Genomic DNA, 20,016 nt, shown 5'->3' on the forward strand with positions numbered 1-20,016 from the left:
TCTTTTAAAATCCTTGAGTAAAGTTCTAATTTCTAAATTACAGATCAATAGTTCCCAGTCCTGGAAGTACAAAAGAACCACATAAGGAGTTTCTAAAAAGATGACAATATTTATGCACCCAACATAGGATCACCTCAATACATAAGGCAAATACTAACAGCCATAAAAGGGGAAATTGACAGCAACACAATCATAGTAGGGGACTTTAACACCCCACTTTCACCAATGGACAGATCATCCAAAATGAAAATAAATAAGGAAACACAAGCTTTAAATGATACATTAAACAAGATGGACTTAATTGATATTTATAGGACATTCCATCCAAAAACAACAGAATACACATTTTTCTCAAGTGCGCATGGAACATTCTCCAGGATAGATCATATCTTGGGTCACAAATCAAGCCTTGGTAAATTTAAGAAAATTGAAATCGTATCAAGTATCTTTTCCAACCACAACGCTATGAGACTAGATATCAATTACAGGAAAAGATGTGTAAAAAATACAAACACATGGAGGCTACACAATACACTACTTAATAACGAAGTGATCACTGAAGAAATCAAAGGGGAAATAAAAAAATACCTAGAAACAAATGACAATGGAGATACGACGACCCAAAACCTATGGGACACAGCAAAAGCAGTGCTAAGAGGGAAGTTTATAGCAATACAAGCCTACCTCAAGAAACAGGAAACATCTCGAATAAACAACCTAACCTTGCACCTAAAGCAATTAGAGAAAGAAGAACAAAAAAACCCCAAAGCTAGCAGAAGGAAAGAAATCATAAAGATCAGGTCAGAAATAAATGAAAAAGAAATGAAGGAAACAATAGCAAAAATCAATAAAACTAAAAGCTGGTTCTTTGAGAAGATAAACAAAATTGATAAACCATTAGCCAGACTCATCAAGAGAAAAAGGGAGAAGACTCAAATCAATAGAATTAGAAATGAAAAAGGAGAAGTAACCACTGACACTGCAGAAATACAAAAGATCATGAGAGATTACTACAAGCAACTCTACGCCAATAAAATGGACAACCTGGAAGAAATGGACAGATTCTTAGAAATGCACAAACTGCCGAGTCTGAACCAGGAAGAAATAGAAAATATGAACAGACCAATCACAAGCACTGAAATTGAAACTGTGATTAAAAACCTTCCAACAAACAAAAGCCCAGGACCAGATGGCTTCACAGGTGAATTCTATCAAACATTTAGAGAAGAGCTAACACCTATCCTTCTCAAACTCTTCCAAAATATTGCAGAGGGAGGAACACTCCCCAACTCATTCTACGAGGCCACCATCACCCTGATACCAAAACCAGACAAAGATGTCACAAAGAAAGAAAACTACAGGCCAATATCACTGATGAACATAGATGCAAAAATCCTCAACAAAATACTAGCAAACAGAATCCAACAGCACATTAAAAGGATCATACACCATGATCAAGTGGGGTTTATCCCAGGAATGCAAGGATTCTTCAATATACGCAAATCAATCAACGTGATACACCATATTAACAAATTGAAGGAGAAAAACCATATGATCATCTCAATAGATGCAGAGAAAGCTTTTGAAAAAATTCAACACCCATTTATGATAAAAGCCCTGCAGAAAGTAGGCATAGAGGGAACTTTCCTCAACATAATAAAGGCCATATATGACAAACCCACAGCCAACATTGTCCTCAATGGTGAAAAACTGAAACCATTTCCACTAAGATCAGGAACAAGACAAGGTTGCCCACTCTCACCACTGTTAGTCAACATAGTTTTGGAAGTGTTAGCCACAGCAATCAGAGAAGACAAAGAAATAAAAGGAATCCAAATTGGAAAAGAAGAAGTAAAGCTGTCACTATTTGCAGATGACATGCTACTATACATAGAGAATCCTAAAGATGCTACCAGAAAACTCCTAGAGCTAATCAATGAATTTGGTAAAGTAGCAGGATACAAAATTAATGCACAGAAATCTCTTGCATTTCTATACACTAATGACGAAAAATCTGAAAGTGAAATTAAGAAAACACTCCCGTTTACCATTGCAACAAAAAGAATAAAATATCTAGGAATAAACCTACCTAAGGAGAAAAAAGCCCTGTATGCAGAAAATTATAAGACACTGATGAAAGAAATTAAAGATGATACAAATAGATGGAAAGATATACCATGTTCCTGGATTGGAAGAATCAACATTGTGAAAATGACTCTACTACCCAAAGCAATCTACAGATTCAATGCAATCCCTATCAAACTACCACTGGCATTTTTCACAGAACTAGAACAAAAAATTTCACAATTTGTATGGAAACACAAAAGACCCCGAATAGACAAAGCAATCTTGAGAACGAAAAATGGAGCTGGGGGACTCAGGCTCCCTGACTTCAGACTATATTACAAAGCTACAATAATCAAGACAGTTTGGTACTGGCACAAAAACAGAAATATTGATCAATGGAACAGGATAGAAAGCCCAGAGATAAACCCACACACATATGGTCACCTTATCTTTGATAAAGGAGGCAAGCATATACAGTGGAGAAAAGACAGCCTCTTCAATAAGTGGTGCTGGGAAAATTGGACAGATACATGTAAAAGTATGAAATTAGAACACTCCCTGACACCATGCACAAAAATAAACTCAAAATGGATGAAAGACCTAAGTGTAAGACCAGACACTATCAAACTCTTAGAGGAAAACATAGGCAGAACACTCTATGACATACATCACAGCAAGATTCTTTTTGACCCAGCTCCCAGAGAAATGGAAATAAGAACACAAATAAACAAATGGGACCTAATGAAACTTAAAAGCTTTTGCACAGCAAAGGAAACCATAAACAAGACCAAAAGACAACCATCAGAATGGGAGAAAATATTTGCAAATGAAGCAACTGACAAAGGATTAATCTCCAAGATTTACAAGCAGCTCATGCAGCTCAATAACAAAAAAACGAACAACCCAATCCAAAAATGGGCAGAAGACCTAAATAGACATTTCTCCAAAGAAGATATACAGATGGCCTACAGACACATGAAAGAATGCTCAACATCATTAATCATTAGAGAAATGCAAATCAAAACCACAGTGAGGTATCACCTCACACCCGTCAGAATGGCCATCATCAAAAAATCAGCAAACAATAAATGCTGGAGAGGGTGTGGAGGAAAGGGAACACTCTTGCACTGTTGGTGGGAATGTAAATTGATACAGCCGCTATGGAGAACAGTATGGAGGTTCCTTAAAAAACTACAAATAGAACTACCATACGATCCAGCAATCCCACTACTGGGCATATACCCTGAGAAAACCATAGTTCAAAAAGAGTCATGTACCAAAATGTTCATTGCAGCTCTATTTACAATAGCCAGGACATGGAAGCAACCTAAATGTCCATCGACAGATGAATGGATAAAGAAGATGTGGCACATATATACAATGGAATATTACTCAGCCATAAAAAGAAATGAAATGGAGGTATTTGTAATGAGGTGGATGGAGTTAGAGTCTGTCATACAGAGTGAAGTAAGTCAGAAAGAGAAAAACAAGTACAGTATGCTAACACATATATACGGAATCTAAGGGGAAAAAAAGCCATGAAGAACCTAGTGGCAAGACGGGAATAAAGACACAGACCTACTAGAGAATGGACTTGAGGATATGGGGAGGGGGTGGGGTGAGATGTGACAGGGTGAGAGAGTGTCATGGACATATATACACTACCAAATATAAAATAGATAGCTAGTGGGAAGCAGCCGCATAGCACAGGGAGATCAGCTAGGTGCTTTGTGACCACCTAGAGGGGTGGGACGGGGAGGGTGGGAGGGAGGGAGATGCAAGAGGGAAGAGATATGGGAACATATTGTATATGTATAACTGATTAACTTTGTTATAAAGCAGAAGCTAACACACCATTGTAAGGCAATTATACTTCAATAAAGATGTTTAAAAAAAAAAAAAAAAAAGATGACAGCTGGAATCCATCCCCAAAGATCTTGATTTTATGAGACTGAGAGAGAAAGACAGAAATGCAGACTTAAAAATAGACATAGATCAATAGATTAATATAATCTAACTTTCTTGAACACATGTTTATTATTATGATTTTTTTGGTTTATATAATTGGTTTTCATTTTGTCTGTGGGAAATCATCATTCTGAAATATATTATTATGTTTATGTCTTATTGCATTGACCATGGACTTAACAGAATAATATTAAATAGGAAGTATTTTGATGACTTTAATTGGAATATCACAAAGTTTCACAGTTTTATAAAGAATTACCCTGGCAAATCAATTGTGTGTGAATGTGTATATAAGACATGATTCATTATTTCTAACATTCTAAAAAGTCTATGAAGAAAGTTAAATTGGATTTGTAAATGACATTTGAAGGGTAACAGTATGTATTTTTTAAATGTTATCTGATTTTGAAGAGCAAAAGAAACACAATTTATAAAACTGCATCATTTTAAGGAGTTTTAGAAAATAGTATATAAAATTGGAATGTTGGCTTAGAACTTATCTCCTTGTGAACTGCAGTGTTTTGTAAAAACAGTAACATTTCCTACACACACACAGTAAATTCGATGAGTACAATGAATATTCCATATGTAAACGGCACTACAGATGATGACTTATATGTTACATTCAAGGTTATTAACATGAACCTCAGTATTAAAAGAAACGATCCGATCAAGTTTGACAGCCAGAATTGAAGATTATTGTTTAATATCATCTTGTCATTCCAAATAATTATAATATATGTGAGGGAGGTTGCATATTCTTAACTTAGTCCTGTCAACAACATTAATTATTTGACAGAACTAATTATTTTGAGAATAAAAATCTGCTCAACAGGAATAGAAATTGCACTTTTACACACAAACCTAGCTCCCAGGCTATGCTGACAGAACACCCAGATCACATTTAATTTCCATTAGTAAGGCCAGTCATTATTTTAATATGATTGCACAGTGTCGTAAAATGTCCTTTTTTAATGAAAAGCAATTACTCTTAATTTAGTAACATTTTGGTTGCCAAGTATTTAGAAGTGACTCCTCAGAATGCAGTTTTCCTACAAATACCTGTATTAACCCCAAAATCAATATTAGAATTGAGACAAGGACAAGCAGAATAAAACATAAAGACCTGGATTTTAATTGCCATCATTAATACCACATTAATTTTGAACACTCCCATTCATGCCAGGACATCAGTAACAAAAAGAACTTTTCTAGTTCTAGAGCTACAGGATAAGATGTTAAATAGCAGCACTTAAAAATCGTTCATTAAAAAAAAAACTATATATATATAGGAATGAAATAAGCATGTGTAATGTTTTTTCATCAGATTTGATTGCATTCTGATTGTAGATGTTATAAGTTATTCAGCCTTGATTATCAGTAAAGTGTACCAGATGTCATGAAGTAAAAGGCCAGAACAAGGTTGCAAAATAAACACTGCAGCTCTAAAAGACACAGAAAAGCAACCATTTTCAACATTTTGAAGATTAGGTTTTTTTAAATCATCGTATTTCAGTTTTATAGTTCGTACTACATACATGATGTTAAATTACACTTCAGATTATACTGGTTGTAGAAGAAAATAAATTATTTACAAATCATCTTATCTATAAACTCTCAAAAACGAGAATAGGTTTTTGCTCAAGAAATGTCAATGAGTTTAATGATCCCTCAATTAAGTGCAAGGTTAGACCTTTTCCCTAGAAATGTGAGGAAGCACCATGATTTTTTCTTGATTGGCTTTGCCTTGTCTGGGAGTTCCCTAAATCACACTGTAGGAGCATAAGACACAACAGGTCTCCACTGTCTGTTCAATGCTTAAAAAACGCCACTGCTTAACTGGTTAAAAGGTCGTAATATGGGTTAACAAACTTTAAATAAAAATAATTGCCCATTGATAGATGAATGGATAAAGAAGATGTGGTATATATATATATATACCCAGTGGGATATTACTCAACCATAAAAAAGAATGAAATAATACCATTTGCAGCAACATTGATGGACTTAGAGATTATCATACTAAGTGACATAAGTCAGACAAAGAAAGACAAATATCGCTTATATGTGGAATCTAAAAAAAGTATACAAATAAACTTATTTACAAAACAGAAATAGACTCTGACAGAAAACAAACTTATGGTTACCCAATGGGAGGGAGGAGAGAGATAAATTAGGAGTTTGAGATTAACAGATACACACTGCTATACGTAAAATAGATAACCAACAAGGACTTACTGTATAGCACAGGGAACTCTACTCAATATCTTGTAATAACCTATAATAGAAGAGAATGTAAAAAAAGAATATATATATATATATATATATATATATATATATATATATATATCTGAATCACTTTACACCTGAAACACAACATTCTAAATCAACTATATTTTAATAAAAATTAAAAAAAATAATTGTCAGATCTTATTAATGATTTTCAGTGTCTCTCATTTTGAGTCTTTTTTTTTCAGCTTGTAAAATGGACAAATAAAAATTGTATATATTTAACGTGTGCAACTTGTTGCTTTAATATATGCATATATTGTGAAATGATCTTACTTATGTATGGAATCTTAAATAGTCAAACTTACAAAAGCAGAGAGTAGAAGGGTGGTTGTCAACACTGGAGGGAGGTGGAAATGGGGAGATGTTAGTCAAATAGTACAAAGTTTCATCTCTGCAAGATGAGTAAGTCTAGAGATCCAAAGAACAGGTGGTGCTATAGTTAACAACACAGTGTGTATACTTGAAATTTGCTAAGGGGGTAGGTAAGCATCCTTATGAGGGTGGGATATTGGTGGTGGCGAATGTTAACTCTGTGAGGTGATGGATATGTCAAGCTAATGCTTGACTGTGGTGATCATTTGTTTCTTTAAGATTTGCCAAGAAGCCTCACAATTCACTAATTTAATATTTACACCTATTTTCCCCAAACCGGTATTTTATTGACAACAAGGAAGAACTTCAGCTTGAAAAAGCAGTTTAAAGAATGCATTATAAGCTCCTCTACCACAATGTAAGCTACTGAAGAAAGCTGGTTGCATATTCTCAATATTGTATTTCTTCCTTTTACTCACAAGGCTGTTCCCATAGTAAATACTTAATAAAGTTTGCCTAATGAAACATGCATTAAGGCAGCATAGAAAGAGAAAACTATCAGCAAAAAATCTTTTATACTCTGAATAAACAAGAGTTCATCAATCATCGCTAGGTGAAAGGAAAAAAAATCTATGAATATAATTTTAATGCTGGATATTATTTGGACTTGTTCTTATGGAATTATAGAAAGTCTTTACTATCGTCTTAGGAAATATAACATTTCAACTTAGCATGTTGAAAAGTATGTAAGCATTACCCTGTTCCTCCTAAAGGAATATATTACAAAAAAGCAGTTTCATTTAGATGTGAATAAGAACAAAATATATAGAGTTCTACGGAAGCTTTGATGATTAAACTTAAATACATATCAATTCCAGCATCTCCTACTTCCCTCCCTAGAGGTTAAAAGTACTATTAATGGGCACCTTCAATACTAGGAAGGTTAGAAGTACATCTTGCTACCAGACATTGAGTGCTTTATTCGAGGTGTCATGTTAACAAGCCCTAAAAGGGATCCATTAGTCGTTGCAATGAGGCTTTTTAGTAAAAATAAGTAATTAATGGAATTATGAATAATGGTTATTATTCAATTCAATCACAGACAATGACATTGAATATAAAAAGAAGGATTTGATACTGTTCAATAACGTAGTTAGAATTTTGGAGAGCTAATCATATAATGGAAATAATATCCTAGGGTGATGATACTCAGTCTACAACATGCAAACTCAAGAGAGCTTATTCATTTGGAGCATGAAACTCTTTTATGAATTTCTAATTTTTAAACCTGGGTATTATACTAGCTTCTACAGGACACATGATAAGAATGTGGCTCTCAGTGATTAATAATTACAACAAAGTTATGTTGGCTTCTAGCAAATAGGAATGGGATGATTTCTTTACTACTCAAAAATAAAAGCAAACTTAAAAATCATTCATTTCTTCTTCTGAAATTCATTTCTTCTTTCTTCTTATGATATAGATGAAAGAAAATATTGTTAATAATCTACACAATGCTATCCCTATATATACAATCTTAAGAGTTTAATATATTATGAAAGCATAGAAAGTTAACTTTCTTACCCAAAACTCATTCTTTCCATTCTACACATATGTGCAAATCAGGAAGCAGCAGTTAAATAGGTGAATTGATTTTGAGTCATCTAAAAAACTACAGTTACTAGCAGGTGTAGTCACCATGTTATGAAAGGTATAAACCCATATTTTGCTCCCTGTTTTGTAGACCTGAGTCAGTAGATTGATTCAGGCCTTACAAGAGGCCCTATAGGTTCCCTCTCTCTTGTTCTGTCTCCATGTAGACATTTGAGTGGTGATCACAGAGACATGTTTCTATACCTTGTTGCAGTACTTACTGGTTCTCTATCTACTACCAGATGGTAGTAGGATCCCAAGATCTGGGTGGAGGTTTTAATGGGTAGTAAGAGGTCCCTTACTAGATCGTGAGCCTAAGTGGTGTCATGACCCAGTTTTTCCAGAGTTTGAATTAGAATGTTAAGTGCCCCAGCAGCTATTAAGGTACATTTTGGTTCTTATCAGTTATTCTTCATGTGTTTAGCCTCATTGGGAATTCCAGTAAGAATGAGAGGAAGATTTCTGGTTTTTTTCTTTTTTTCTTTTTTGGATTTGGGGGCCATAATACCATGGAAAAAATATCAAAACTGCCCTAACATCATACTGATTACTTATAATAAACACTAAAACATGGGAGAAGGTTGAAGATAAAACTGCAATTACATTACTTTGAATCTGATTGACTGTGGTTTGACGTGTTCTTGAAAAGTTAAAAATCAGGGCTGGAAATACACACACACACACACACACACACACACACACACACACACACATACACTTAGATACATATGTAGATATATTTAGATATATATTCCCAGATTATTTATATATAAGAATATAATTGCGTATTTTTCATGGATATAGATAAGCTAAAGTTTGCTTCACTAAAAGGGTTCATTCTGAGAATGATAGTTATGTCTCAAAATGATTTGAGTATATACTCAGTAGTTTAATTTGCTTAGTTACTAAAGGCACGGTTACGAGTTGATTGTTACCACAGAAGGAAACATCTAAACAACACTGGAAAGGACAATATCATGTCAACCCTGTCAAACTTCCCTTTGAGGGAATCTACAGCATTCCAAACATACTCATGTAATCCAAAACTGAACACTTGGTGATAGTACTAACTAGCTTGCAAACTTTGGACCGTGACTATCTTTGATATTCCATGTATAACCAGTCCTTTCACTACCTTGCTTGTTCACATGGAAAAGAGACTGGGGTCTAAATGGCCCATTACACCATGACTAAACCTAAAATAACAAAATAAAAAGAATAATAAATTCAATATAGTTTTTATTTCTGCTGCTATTAATAGTCTCATTAACTGAAATCCTTTATTGCACCATAAAGAGCAATTTTCTAGTAGATGGTATTCAATAAATATGTACCTACATGTGTCAGGCACAGTGCTTCCACTTATTATACTTAAATGTCACCAAGCTATATTAAATATTTTATAAATAAGCAGATGGAAATTCAGAGAAGTTCATAATTATTCAAAAGCATACAGCTAGAGAGTGTTGAATCAGTCTGTCTATCCTCAAAAAATCTATTATCTTTCCACTAAAAAATAGTAAATAGTAACCAGTAACTGGTAATTCAATAGTTTTCTCATTCCTGCTCCTTCTGAAGAGATGCCTTATACATTTACTTCTATTCATACTGTGAAAAAGAGAAAAAAGTCACAGATAGAAGAGAAAACATAAAACTGTTTAATTTTAAGGTTGTAAAAAGTAAGAAAAGTGAGTACCTAAAGTTTTCAGAATGAAGATAAGTGCAAATGAAAGATCAATAAGATAGTCAAAACAATTTCCAAATACCATACACCTTATATAAATAAATTAGTTACCTGTTCCTAAAAGCTTCCATATGCCAGGTAAATATGTAAAATTATGAAACTGCATGCTTTTATATCAAGTTATGTTTCTTTAAAATATCATCTATTGATGGATATTTTTAAAACATCAAAGAATAATGTGTACTAAAAACAGAAAATAAAAAATTTAAATAAACAGAGCTTTAAATAAGCCATCACAAACTCAAAATGACACTTTTAAATTGATGTCTCAAAATATTTTACATCTCTCTGACACTGTTCCAGTTATCCTGGAAAGAGGGAGAATCCATGTACCCCTTTAGGCATATCTAAAGGCATATAAAGTATGCACCATTTGCTTATTTGCAGGTCACTTTTTTTAATAGAAATTTGTTTGACAAGGAAGAGCTAAAGTGAAGATCTTAGTCTTTACTGTGTATATCAAAGATGAATGTATGTTGTGTCTGTTCTAAGTAGGTCCTCTGGTGTGGAAAATATATAATAATGGGACCCCTCTCAGAGTTTATAATCTATTAAGGGGCAAATACAACCATAAATACAAATATAACTATAACACAAGAAACTGTTATGTGTAATGCCTTATTAAAGATGTATTCATTCATTTGTATAATGTGTACCCATTTGTATTATGGGTAATCATAGTAGGGAAAAACACAATCTTCTATGGTATCCAGTACACTTAATGAAGCTTGAGGCATTTGAATGGTTAGTTAAAGAGAAAGGTTTCCAACAGATTAAAAAAACATGAACAGCTTCATAGAATATTCAATTTGATGAGTGTACTACATACATATAAAGAAGCAGTTTGGAGATCTGCTGAAAAGGCAAATTAAGGTCAGATTGTGGAGATTTTGAATGCTAAGCAAAGGAGTTTGAATGTAATTTAGAGAGCAAGGAGGATTTACTGAAGTATTTGTTAGCTTTCGGAACAGAGATATAATACAGTATCTAAATATTTGCAAAAATATTTTGTAAGCAAATCTCTTTTAAAAGCTCTGCTTGGGCTTCCCTGGTGGCACAGTGATTGGGAATCTGCATGACAATGCAGGGGACACAGGTTCAAGCCCTAGTCTGGGAAGATACCACATGCCGCGGAGCAACTGAGCCCGTTTGCCACAACTACTGAGCCTGTGCACCTAGAGCCCGTGCTCTGCAACAAGAGAAGCCACCGCAATGAGAGGCCCGCGTACTGCAATGAAGAGTATCCCCAGCTCGCTGCAACTAGAGAAAGCCTGCGCGCAGCAATGAAGACCCAACACACCAACGAAGACATATTTTTCCAAACCCATAGAATGTAAAACATCAAGAGTGAACCAAACTGTGGATTTGGGTAATTCTAATGCAAAAATATAGGTTCATCAATTGTAACAAGTGTGCCACTCTGGTGGAGGACGTTGATATTGGAGAAGGTTATTCATGTTTGGGGGCAGAGGGTATATGGAAAATTTCTCTACCTTCCTCTCAATTCTACCGTGAATCTAAAACTTCTCTAAAAATTGTCATTAAAAAGTCTGTAAGACTAGTTTTGATCATAGGTTAACTACTATTTTATAAGACATCCAACTTCATTTTTTAAAAAAATCCCTAGATAGTAGAAAGCTTTGTCCTGGAGCTTTCATCTTTAATTCTTGTTAAAGCATAAAAAAATGCTGAAAAAATGTAGGGCCACTTTCCAGAGCCCCCAACCCCCAACCCACACATTGTGTCTAACAAACTCTCCTGTGAGACTTAGTACAACACTAACAGATGGGCTGGCTCTGTCCGTGTGTGGAGGATTTGCACTCTGCCATGCACAGGGAGAGTGAATTTCTTGTCCCGTGGATCACACAGGAACACTGAGGACAGTAGCAGCATGGTGGGAAGGTGAAGATTCAACTCTCCCTGGTCCACGGGACAGGGCTGCAGCATTACAGATGCCATTGTTCTGATAATCTATGGGCATGATAGCCCCTGAAGTGGAGCCATGAATGCCCTGCATGGCCATACCTTGCAGCCCACCCCTAAAAGGAGCACCTACTGAGTATCCCTAGCTTAGTAAGAACTGCTTTAAAAGTCAACCCAAGTAGGTTGACTTCTGTCCTATCCCTCAGCTGAGATTTGCTGAAGTCTTGAGACCATAAAGACCTGGGAGCTTAGAGGCTGCTCAATGGAGGACAGAGAGTTTAAGGACTGGTACAAAACCAGCCAGCAGAAGACACTGCTGCTCCTCCATCTGCTGGTTTGTTTCCTCTTGAGACTTCCCACTAGCTTGACCTGCTCCAAGCATCACCAAAGACACGAGAAGATAAAACAGAATAACAAAGCACCTCAGACCTCAGAACTAGGGAAAGGGGGAAAAACAGTACTAGAATAGGTGGCTCCCAGAAAAGTAACACTGTTAGAGGAGAAAGACAGTAATTTTCCCAAATAGGGAAATGAAGGAAAGGAAGAAGGGAGGAAGGAAGGGAGAAAAAGAGGAAAGAAAGAAGGAAGGACAAACCATCTCTATAATTTTGCCGTTCCAGAATATCATATGGTTGGGATCATACAGTGTGTAGCCTTCTCAGATTGGCTTCTTTAACTTAGTATCATACATTTAAGCTTCCTCCCTGTCTTTTCATGGAAGAAAGAAAGGACAAAAGGAGAAAAAGAAGGAAAGAAAAAAGAGCTCCCTAATGAGAAATCCAGCTTAAAGACTTAAGGACTTCAGGAACTAAAAGACAAAATGTCATTCACTCCTGAAAAGCAAAATGTATTTCGAAGCATAGAGAAAACACGTAAAAAGATAAAAATAATCAGGGAAATATAGTAATGCAGAGGTTATGACAAAACCAGGAGACAGAAAATGCAAACACAAGTCATACTAGAAGGAAACACATTAACTCATGGAGAAGGGGCAGAAATTCAAAAGATAATAATACAGAATTTCCCTACTTTAAGGAAAGATTTAATTCTGCATCACAAAAAGGCTAGTTCCAAACAGGAATTTTTTTTAAGTACACATAGGTATATCCAGGTAAAGTGTCAGAGAAAATTTTATGACCTCTAGACAAAAAACAATAGTAATAATAAGAACTTACAGGGAAATAGATAGTATAAGATTTCCTCACTTATATCCTAGGAAACTAGAAATATGACAGAGAAAATACTATAAAGGATTCTAAGGTATAGATTAATACACAATATCACTAATTATCGTTATCTGAGTTGGACACAGGTAAGGTTAGAGAGTATAAGGAAAAGGGGAAAAAGAAAAGAGAGCCATATTTTTAGGGCTATTTTTAAAAATTACCCCTGATGAAAATACCATGTATCATATAATCTCATTTACCTCAACTGTATATGTAGGGGTATTTATAGAGAAAGTAGTATGAAATATAGTTAGCAAAAAGACTTTTTGTAATGGAGCTTCAGATTTTTTTGGTTTTCTTATCTATACTTGTCTTCATTTTTAAAAATTATTAGCATGCATTACTTATATAATCAGGGGAAACAATAAATCTATTCTTATTTTGGGAAAAAGAGTTCTTCCAAGTTTTGACTCCTCATAACTCCTCCCAGAGGTCTTCATATCTGTTTGCAAAATACCACAAAATAAATGGAATCCTTTCTCTATATGAAGGATCTCTAAAAATATGAATGAATATTTGAAATATATACAAATATAAATTTAAATAATTTTGAATGATCCCTTCAGGATTCTTCTACTTGTACTCTAGAAATCCTTGCTTCCTTCACAGAAATCTTCTACCACCAATTGCCATTCTTAAAATTGAAATTTTCCATCTCTAATTTACTCTAAGCCTAAATTGCACTCAAATCTTTTTCTTCCTGAAACGTATTCTTGGAGACATCCATTTCCTTCACATAATAAATATGTGTTCTCTTCTCAAATTCTTTTCTAGACCCTGCCTTCCATTTCTCCTTCCTCCTACAGTCAAATGTCTCAACAGATTTGTCAATTCTCATTGACTCGTGTTCTTACTTGACAGTTCCAGCCTTCAGTGTCTAGAAGAAGCATTAAAACACCAATAACTAAAAGCTGCTTGGCTCCAGGAATTTTTCCAGGCAACACTGTAAGGCAGATGTTAAACATTATTTTAGAAACAGAAAGCTATATATAGTCCATTTATTTCCAAGGTGGGCCCAGTATTACCCTGGAAATGATCTTCTCTATAGTAGTCTACTAACTGACCTCTTAGCTATGCAAATGCATGGTGAGTAATCATCCTTCAGAGAACAGGGAGCAGGGGATAATTTCACCTCCAATGGTCTGACTAACACTGCCCCAGCCAATGTCTTTTGGTAATAAGAAATGAAGGTAAAGGAGGAAATAGATCAATTAAAAGAGTTCAAGGAGCCTCCTGGGAAGAAAATGAGCAAGGCACAGAGGTTCAGCCCAGGGCCCAGAGAAGACTGAAATTTTATATTCAGGAGCAATTTATAGCAATGGAACAGGGGCAACAATAAAAACCAGGGACGTTTGAAAATGGGACTCTCTTGGGTATTGGGCTCCAAACTACTCACCTGTGTGTTTTTCAGACTAAGAAACCTCCAAACCCATTGCAATTCTGGATTGACAAGGCCTCTAAAAGTTAATATTAAGCTCTTTGCTAAACCTTGTAAGTGATAACTCATGCAATTAATTGGACAAGTACAGTATTCAATCATATTTGTACAACCAAACTTGTGAAGCAGGCCATTCAACTTAAGCTGAAGGGGAAAAAAAATCACATTTGTTACAATCTTTTCCAGATATAAAGTATGTGTACCATGAAAATAACTGTCTCTATAAAGTGAAGTTATAAATTATCTCATGATAAATTCTTTCCTGTTATTCTACCTTGCACGGATGCTAACACTTCAATCATTCTTTCTCTACAATGCTATTTTGGTTCCAATATTAATGCAAACACAGAGCTAATGTTTCATAATCTCACTCAATGGAAACAAACATCTTTCTTCTGTTGAATTCACAATCCTGGTACAAACATTTGCCTCAATAACATTTTTCTCTGATAGTAAATCCTTACTGCATACATCTTTGCCAAACTAGATCAATTTTATTTACTTTTCTGTTTCTCATTAACAGAGTTCAATAAATAAATTCATTATAAAGTAAACTTTAACACCCAATTTGTACACAAATATAATAGAAAAGGTATTTGCAGTCTTCTTATAAAGGGGCAGAGAGTATAAATTTTAGGCTTTGCAGGCCATTTGATATCTATTTCAACTACTCAATTCTGCCATTGTAGCTTAAAACACCATAGACAATATGTAAATGAATGAGCATGGCTATATTCCAATAAAACTTTATTTACAAAATCTGGTGGTAGACTAGATTTGACCTCTGGGCAATAGTTTATTGACCCTTGCTCTATATTAAAAACCTGGTAATAATTTCACACACTAAAAGTCTTTTTCTATTAACCAACCACCAGTTCCAGAGTGTACTTATTGTATATCAAAGATTCAGCCAAAGTGAAGCAGAACTTGACTTCTGCAAATGTATCCAAAGAATTCTTTTAAAGTATATTTATCTTAGTTTTCTTATTATTATCCCATAATCCAGTAACCTACAAAGGGTGGGGCAGTGGGAGCAGTATGCCAGGGTGCAGGTGATTCTAACCAGTGTCAGTGAAAAATCCTTTCCAGGAAAATTAATTGTTGATTGGTCTAAATTCTAAACAATTGCTTTGGCTATTTTTGAATTTTAATGCTTTATTTGTAAGTTTCAAATTGTCCTGTTTTTATTATTTATCCTTAAAAATAAATAAAAAGACAGTCTACATGAACATTAATTCTGACAACTTTGTTATACAGTCAGTCTCTGAGACATCCATGAGTATTTTAAGAGTGAAGTTTTTGTGAAGTTTTGGATCATTTGAACCCACTTTAGGCACAGTTCAGTCTCCAAACCCTGTGCTACTACATATCCCTATTCCTGCACTTAAACAGTAGGCTAGATATAAACAGGAATGATACTGTGATTATACACAGGAGGAAATTGAATGTGAGTTACTTTACCTCCATCATTTGATGTAATTACTTGTTGTTTTTATGTATTTATAAATTTTCTGGAGTTTATTGTGAAGTGGAATTTTTATGCATCCCTTTCTAATTTAGTCTTATATTAAGGATGTTTTTCTATGTTTGTGTATATCTCTTGTTCCCAGATATGAGCATAGATAGACCAACAAATCTATTTATACTCTCTATTGAACATGAATATACAAAGAAGATTAATTTCGACAAAGTCATTGAAAATTTGCAGAAGTTAAAGCTGGAAAACAAAATGTTAGCATTTATTTTTGCAATCAACTAAAACATAGGTATGCTTTTCCTTTTTTTCCAAAAATGTATTAATAGAATTTGTAAGTATTAAACACCATTACTGGACACTTGTTTTATTTTTTAATTCTTTACTTATTTATGTTTATTGGCATATATATACAAGTTCAATAAAAGAAAATTTTCACTGCTTGGAATCCTTTTCTGGCTACTATGATTACTTGTTTCATTTCATGATTATTACTAAATATATTTTATTGTATAGAGGAAGGGAGTCTTAAGCAAGAGTCCCCAACGAGTGTCAAGTATAGTAGGCACACTGCTGCCACACTCCATAACATGGAGAGTTAGGGGGTAGATTACATGGACCCTAGAAGCCATTGTCAGAATTTTGACTTTTAGAAAAAATAATAAGTTCCAGGTCCATCCACATTGCTGCAAAAGGCGGTATTTAATTCTTGTTAATGGCTGATTAATATTCCATTGTATATATGTACCACATCTTCTTTATCCATTCATCTGTCAATGGACCTGGAGATTATTATACTAAGTAAAGTAAGTCAGACAGAGAAAGAAAAATATGATATGATATTGCTTATATGGGGAATCTAAAAAAATAATTGATACAAATGAACTTATTTATAAAACAGAAACAGACTCACAGACTTAGAGAAAGAATTTATGGTTACCAGGAGGGAAGGGTTGGGGGGAGGGATTGGGATTTACATGTATACACTACTATATTTAAAATAGATAACCAACAAGACCTACTGTATAACACAGGGAACTCTGCTCAATATTCTGTAATAACTTAAATGGGAAAAGAATTTGAAAAAGAATTGGTACATGTATATGTATAACTGAATCACTCTGCTGTACACCTGAAACTAACACAACATTGTTAATAAACTATGCTCCAAAATAAAATAAAATTTAAATTTAAAAAAAGAAAAGAAGTCTTTTTTTTAATTAAAAGAGTGGCATAATATAACTTACATGGTAAAATAACCACACTAGAACAAAACAAAACAAAAAGGAACGAAATTGGGTCATCTGAAGAGACGTGGATGGACTTAGAGTGTGTCATACAGAGTGAAGTAAGTCAGAAAGAGAAAAACAAATACTATATATTAATTCATATATGTGGAATCTAGAAAAATGGTATAGATCAGTGGTCCCCAACCTTTTTGGCACCAGAGACCATTTTCATGGAAGACAAGTTTTCCACAGACAGGGGTGGGAATGGTTCAGGCAGTACTGCAAGCGATGGGGAGTGATGGGGAGTGGCAGATGAAGCTTGCCTGCAGCTCAGCTCCTGCTGTGCCACCTGGTTCCTAACAGCACAGCTGTTATACCAGGGGGTTGGGGATCCCTGGTATAGATGACCTTATTTGCCAAGCAGAAATAGAGACACAGATGGAGAGAACAAATGTATGGATACCAAGGGAGAAAGGAGTGGGCTGGGAGCAATTGGGAGATTGGGATTGACACATATACACTATTGATACTATGTATAAAATAGACAACTGATGGGAACATACTGTCGAGCACAGGGGACTCTACTTAATGCACTGTGGTGTCCTCAATGAGAGGGAAATCCAAAAGAGAAGGAATATATGTATATGTATGCCTGATTCATTTTGCTGTGCAGTAGAAGCTAACACAACATTGTAAAACAACTATACTCCAGTAAAAATTAATTTAAGAAAAAGAACACATTACATAGATTATAGGAGAGTTAAGCATAGAAGAAAGGAGACTGATTAGGAGCTATTTCAAAAATACGGATGACATAATAGATAATAGTGGTAACAATGAAGGCTGTGAGAGCAGGCTTCATTCTGGATATATTTTGAAAGTTAAACCCATTTAGTTTCCTGGAGAACTTTGAACATGAGATGAGAGAAAAAACATAAGTCAAGAAGACCTCCAAGGTTTTTTTTTTTTTTTTTTATACAGTCCTTCATCTTTTTTTTTTTTATTAATTTATTAATTTATTTTTGGCTGTGTTGGGTCTTCGTTTCTGTGCAAGGGCTTTCTCTAGTTGAGGCAAGCGGGGGCCACTCTTCATCGCAGTGCGCGGGCCTCTCACTATCGCGGCCTCTCTTGTTGCAGAGCACAGGCTCCAGACACGTAGGCTCAGTAGTTGTGGCTCACGGGGCTAGTTGCTCCGCGGCATGTGAGATCTTCCCAGACCAGGGCTCGAACCCATGTCCCCTGAATTGGCAGGCAGATTCTCAACCACTGCGCCACCAGGGAAGCCCACCTCCAAGGTTTTTTGTGCTTAATAATTGTAAGAATAGAATTGTCATCAACTGAGATGATGATGGCTGTAAAAGGAACAGGTTTGGTGAGAAGATCAGGAATTCAAATTTGGATGTGTTGAGTATGAAATGTCTATTTGCCACCCAAGTGGTGATGTCAAGTAGGTAGTTTAATATATGAGTTTGTAGTATGGGCAAGGAGTCTGGGTTGGATATAGAAATGTGATTGTTGCTAGGATATAGAGGGATATGAAATCCATGGCACTAAATGAGATTACCAAAGAACAGAGTACATAGAACCAAAGATGGAATCCTTAAGCACTCCAACATTAGAAGTTTAGAAGAAGAGGTTAAATCAGCAAAGATGTCTGAGAGGGGTAACCAGAGAGGAAGCACACATCTATATGGTGTACATGAAGCCACTTGAAAAAGTCTTTGCAAGAATAAGATATTGCCTGAAAAAAAGTTAGTACAGTTTTTGGCATATAATATGCACTCAATAAAACTAACCATTGTTAGTCATAAGTAAAATAAGTATATTTTGTGATATACTTAAATTGATTGGTCTATATCTAATTCACAGATCAGTGAAAAAAACTAGTTAAAAAACTAGTTCATTGCTTAGTTGAAGCTCACCGTGCTCCAAAATAAAACTCACATATCACTTTAAATTAATGTTGATAATTATATTTAAATTGGTTTTGCGATTTTGTTCATATTTAATGAATAAATACATTTTTGGACTTTTATCGTTGTAGAATGAAATAAATATTACATATTTAAAATAACATAATAAAAATAACTTGAGTCAACACTACAGATTGGCAAGATATTTCTTTCCTTTTAAAGTGCTCTGTTCGTTATACATGTTTGAGAGAAACTGCCCTATACTACAGTTCTTCTAGACTACTCAACATTCCTTGCACACACCCTGACATTTCACACCTCCCTGCCTTTGCTTATGTTCCTTTCCCTGCTTGGTATCCTACCACTTGATGAGTTCTTTCTCCTCTGAATAGCATGTCTAGAATTATTAACTCCCTCTTTGGTTATCCTATGGCATTTTAAATATATCTGCATTACACTGCAGTGGTAATTTACTAGATTGTATTCTATCTAATTGTTTATATATTTATTTTACCTTCTAAAACTCTAAGAAAATTGAAATCTCGTCTGTCCTTGCTGCAGTTTTCTCAGTATCTAGCCTTATTCCCGGAATTGCAGGTGCTCAATATTTGTTAAATGAATAAGTTTATTGAATGACCATTTTTTCTTGACTTCTAAGATGCTATCTATGTCAAGAACACCTGTAGACTTAATAAACGTTTTTCCAGAAAGGAAAGCTGCATTAAACATATGCCCGTTTAAAACCCCAACTTAATTTCAGAAATATTAAAATGGAAA

The 20,016-nt window shown here is 34.8% G+C and overlaps 1 protein-coding gene across 12 annotated transcripts in view; it reads right to left on the reverse strand.

Moving 5' to 3' along the window:
* RALYL (RALY RNA binding protein like) overlaps nt 1-20,016 on the reverse strand; it is an 877,709-nt gene that overhangs the window by 577,190 nt on the left and 280,503 nt on the right. For 3 of the 12 annotated variants that reach the window (XM_082363575.1, XM_082363572.1, XM_082363571.1), the window contains one exon: nt 6,274-6,313. The exons of the other annotated variants lie outside the window; for them this stretch is intronic. The gene's annotated coding sequence lies outside the window, so the exon portion shown is untranslated. The remainder of the gene's footprint in view (nt 1-6,273; nt 6,314-20,016) is intronic. 12 annotated transcript variants of the gene reach the window in all.

The sequence above is a fragment of the Balaenoptera borealis genome (assembly GCF_965194805.1).
Source record: "Balaenoptera borealis genome assembly, chromosome: 17".
In the NCBI taxonomy this organism is placed as follows: domain Eukaryota; kingdom Metazoa; phylum Chordata; class Mammalia; order Artiodactyla; family Balaenopteridae; genus Balaenoptera; species Balaenoptera borealis.